Source organism: Penaeus japonicus, unplaced genomic scaffold (genome assembly GCF_977035675.1).
Source record: "Penaeus japonicus unplaced genomic scaffold, GWHDUDI00000001_assembly GWHDUDI00000017, whole genome shotgun sequence".
Taxonomy (NCBI): Eukaryota; Metazoa; Arthropoda; class Malacostraca; order Decapoda; family Penaeidae; genus Penaeus; species Penaeus japonicus.
Genome location: NW_028234419.1, coordinates 672,767 through 677,766, shown reverse-complemented (window position 1 = coordinate 677,766; position 5,000 = coordinate 672,767).

Below are 5,000 nucleotides of genomic sequence, written 5' to 3'. Positions count from 1 at the left end.
GGGCCTTCTTTAGAGGCGGAGGGGAGGACAGGTGGTGGGCCTTAGGCGGCGGGGGACAGGTGATGGTCCTGGAGGGGGAGTGGAGGACAGCGTGTGGGCCTTAGAGGCGGAGTGGAGGGGACAGGGTTCAGGGTTGTGGGCCTCTAGGACGGCCTTATAGTGGACAGAGGGAGGACAGGTGTGGGCCTTGGAGGCGGAGGGAGGACAGGTGTGGGCCTTGGAGGGGGAAGGAGGACAGGTGTGGGCCTTGGGGGCTGGAGGGGGATGGGAGGACAGGTTGGTGGGCCTTAGAGGCTTAGAGGGAGGGGAGGTGGGAGGGAGGACAGGTGTAGGCGGCATGGCAGGCTTCTTAGAGGGAGGTGGAGGACAGGTGAGCGACGGTTGTGGGCCTCTTGGAGGCGTGAGGGAGGACAGGTGTGGGCCTTGGAGGCCTAAGAGGGAGAGGGAGGACAGGTGTGGGCCTCCTTGGAGGGCGGAAGGGAGGACATGGTGTGGGCCTTTGGAGGACGGGACGGAGGCGAGGACAGGTGTGGGCCTTAGGGGAGGGGCGGAGGGGGGAGGAAACAGGTGTGGGCCCTTTAGGAGGCGGAGGGAGGACAGGTGTTTGGTGGGCCTGAGGCTTTAGAAAGGCAGGAAGGAGGGACAGGTGTGGGCCTTAGAGGCGGAGGGAGGACAGGTTGTGGGATCCCCTTAGACGGGAGTGGGGAGGGTGACAGGTGTGGGCCTTGGAGGCGGAGAAAGGGGGGGAGTTAAGGGAGGGACGGTGTGGGCCTTTAGAGGCGGAGGCGGAGGAGCAGGAAAGGTGTGGGCCTTAGAGGGGGAGGGAGGAAAGGTGTGGGCCTTGGAGGGGGAGGGAGGACAGGTGTGGGCCTTGGAGGCGGAGGGAGGACAGGTGTGGGCCTTGGAGGCGGAGGGAGGACAGGTGTGGGCCTTGGAGGGGGAGGGAGGACAGGTGTGGGCCTTGGAGGCGGAGGGAGGACAGGTGTGGGCCTTAGAGGCGGAGGGAGGACAGGTGTGGGCCTTGGAGGGGGAGGGAGGACAGGTGTGGGCCTTGGCTCTTGGAGGCGGAGAAGGGAGGACAGGTAGCTGGGGGCCTTGGAGGCGGACAGGTAGGAGGAGGACAGGTTGGTGGGGCCTTGGAGGGGGGTGGGGGAGGGAGGACAGAGTTGTGGGCCTTTGGAGTGGGAGAGGGGGGAGGACAGGGGTGGGGGCCTTGGAGGCGGAGGGAGGACAGGTGTGGGCCTTGGAGGCGGAGGGAGGAGGACAGGTGTGGGCCTTGGAGGGGGAGGGGTGGGCCTTGGCAGGCGGTAGGCGAGGGACAGGTTGTGAGGCCCTTGGAGGCGGGAGGGAGGACAGGCTGTGGGCCTTGTTGCCTTAGAGGCGGAGGGGGGAGGACAGGTGTGGGCCTTAGACGGGGAGGGAGGACAGGTGTGGGCCTTAGAGGGGGAGGGAGGACAGGTGTGGGCCTTAGAGGCCTTAGAGGGGGAGGGAGGACAGGTGTGGGCCTTAGAGGCCTTAGAGGCAGAGGGAGGACAGGTGTGGGCCGTAGAGGGGGAGGGGGGGACGGCGCGGGCCCTAGAGGGGGAGGGAGGACAGGGTTTGTTGTGGGCCTTGTGAGTCGGGGAGGGGGAGGGACAGGTGTGGGCATTTTAGCTTCTCTTAGAGGCGGGAGGGAGGGGTACAGGTGTGGGCCTTGGAGGCCGGATACGCGGGAGGAACAGGTGTTTGGCCTTAGAGGCCCTTAGAAGGCGGAGGGAGGAACAGGTTTGTGGGCCTTGGAGGGGGAGTGGGGAGGACAGGTGTTGGCCTTTAGAGGGCATTAGACGGCCTTAGAGGCAGAGGGAAGAAGGGAGGACAGGTGTGGTCCTTAGAGGGGGAGGAGGGTGGAGGGAGGACAGGTGGGGGCCTTAGAGGGCTTAGAGCAGAGGGAGGGAGGACAGGTTTGTGTGGGCCTTCTCTTAGAGGGGGAGGGAGGACGGTGATGGAGAGGCGGAGGGAGGTAAGGTGTGGGCCTTGGAAGGAAGACAAAGGCGGAGGGAGACAGGTGTGGGCCTTGGAAGGCGGAGGGAGGACCTGGTGTGGGCCTTAGAAGGGGGAGAGGGAGGGAAAAAGGGAGGGAAAGGTTGTGGAGCCTTGGAGAGGGTGGAGAGTGGGGAGGACAGGTGTGGGGCCTTACTGTAGAGGCGGAGGGAGGACAGTGTTGTGGGCCTTGGAGGCGGAGGGCGGGGAACAGGTGTGGGCCTTAGAGGGGGAGGGAGGAAAGGTGTGGGAGGGAGGAAGGAGGAGAGGGAAATAGGTGTGGGCCTTGGGAGGGGGAGGGAGGCACAGGTTGTGGGCCTGAGTAGGAGAGGTGGAGGACAGGTGTGGTCGGGGCCTTCCTTTGTGGAGGGGAGGGGGGAGGGAGGTTGTGGGGAGGGGGGAGGGAGGACAGGTGTGGGCCCTTGGAGGCGGATGGAGGGAGGACAGGTGTGGGCCTTAGAGGCCTTAGAGGGAAGGCACCGAGGGGAGTACAGGTGCTGGGGCCTTGGAGGGGGAAGGAGGACAGGTGTGGGCCTTGGAGGCGGAGGGGGGACAGGTGACAGGTTTGTGGGGCCCTTGGAGGCCTTCTTTAGAGGCACAGAGGGAGGACAGGTGTGGGCCTTGGAGGCGGAGGGAGGACAGGTGTGGGCCTTGGAGGCGGAGGGAGGACAGGTGTGGGCCTTGGAGGCCTTAGAGGCAGAGGGAGGACAGGTGTGGGCCTTGGAGGCGGAGGGAGGACAGGTGTGGGCCTTGGAGGGGGAGGGAGGACAGGTGTGGGCCTTGGAGGCGGAGAGAAGGTGGGGGGGAGTGACAGGTGTGTGGCCTTGGAGGCCTTAGGGCAGAGGGGAGGGGACAGGTGGTGGGCCTTAGAGGGGGAGGCGAGGGACAGGTTGTGGGTCTTCGGGAGCCTTATTAGAGGCCAGGAGGGAGGACAGGTGTGGGCTTTTAGTGGGGGAGGGGGGGGGAGAGGACATGTTGTACGGCCTTCTTTAGAGGGGGGAGGGAAGGAAGCGACAGCAGGTGTGTGCCTTGCCTTGGAGGCGGGGGAGGACAGGTTGTGGCTTGGGAATCAGGCCTTTAGAGGAGAGGGAGGACAGGGGGTGTGGGCATTAGCGGGGGAAGGGAGGAACAGGTGTAGGGCCTTAGAGGGGGAGGGGGAGGGAGGACAGGTGTGGGCCTTAGAGGGGGAGGGAGGACAGGTGTGGGCCTTAGAGGCCTTAGAGGCAGAGGGAGGACAGGTGTGGGCCTTAGAGGGGGAGGGAGGACAGGTGTGGGCCTTAGAGGGGGAGGGAGGACAGGTGTGGGCCTTGGAGGCGGAGGGAGGACAGGTGTGGGCCTTGGAGGGAGGAACAGGTGTTTGGCCCTTGGAGGCGGAGGGAGGACAGGTGTGGGCCTTGGAGGCGGAGGGAGGACAGGTGTGGGCCTTAGAGGGGGAGGGAGGACAGGTGTGGGCCTTAGAGGCGGAGGGAGGACAGGTGTGGGCCTTGGAGGCCTTAGAGGCAGAGGGAGGACAGGTGTGGGCCTTGGAGGCGGAGGGAGGACAGGTGTGGGCCTTGGAGGCGGAGGGAGGACAGGTGTGGGCCTTGGAGGCGGAGGGAGGACAGGTGTGGGCCTTGGAGGCGGAGGGAGGGCAGGTGTGGGCCTTGGAGGCGGTCAAGTAGGGGGAGGCGGTGTGGGCCTTGGAGGCGGAGGGAGGACAGGTGTGGGCCTTAGAGGCGGAGGGAGGACAGGTGTGGGCCTTGGAGGCGGAGGGAGGACAGGTGTGGGCCTTGGAGGCGGAGGGAGGACAGGTGTGGGCCTTGGAGGCGGAGGGAGGACAGGTGTGGGCCTTAGAGGGGGAGGGAGGAAAGGTGTGGGCCTTAGAGGCGGAGGGAGGATAGGTGTGGGGTAGTTGCCTTGTTGCATCCCCTTTCATCTTGCACACGCATTGTTTTTTTTTTTTTCTTTCTTTCCTCACACCTGATGATGAAATTCAGGGTGATTTCGGAACTGCTGTTTCTCTTTTCAATAATCCTATTTTGTGGATATTGGATTTTTCTGCAATAAGTATAAGTACACACACACACACATACAGTATATATATACATTTATATATATGTATATATATATACATATATATAAATGTGTGTGTGTGTATGTGTGTGTGTGTTTGTGTGTGTATGTGTGTGTGTGTGCGTGTGTATATATGTATTATATATATATATATATATATATATATATATATATATATATATTATATATATAGTTATATATATATATATTGTTTTTTTATATATATACAGTGTATATATATATATATATCTCCCCTATTTAACTATATATATATATTTATATATAATTATGTATGTATACATATATATAAATATATATATATATATATATATATATTATATATATATATATATATATACTATATTTATTATATATATATATATACACTGTATATATATATATATATCATAGTATATTCCCTATATATATAGTTATTATGTATTTATATATATATTTATTTATATACATTTATATACATATCCAAATATATACATACACACACGCGCACACTGAAATATGCCCGATTACCTAAATTTTGATGAACGACTCCTGAGGCGTGATCGAGCAGCAATTTTGCGGATAGCGGTATTGCTAGCGCAGTTCAGCCCAGGCACGAACCCTCCTGCAGTTCAGTAAAACACAGAGTGAGGCTCGTCAGGCCCTCAGAATTCACGCTAAAGAGGCTGTAAATAGTACATATAATATCAGAGTAAGACGTATATCGCACCAAAGAGCGGAGTATGTTGTACATTTTGTGTGGATACCATCCCTTGGCATGACCACGCTGCTCGCTCAGAAATCTCAGCAAAGTTTGGAAATATAAGAATGAGCGCCTCCTGCTAGGAAGGAGTCCGCACATTAGCAGAACCGCCTGCGAGAAGGAATCTCGAATGCATAAACAACGTAGCATATAAGTGTGATGAAACAAT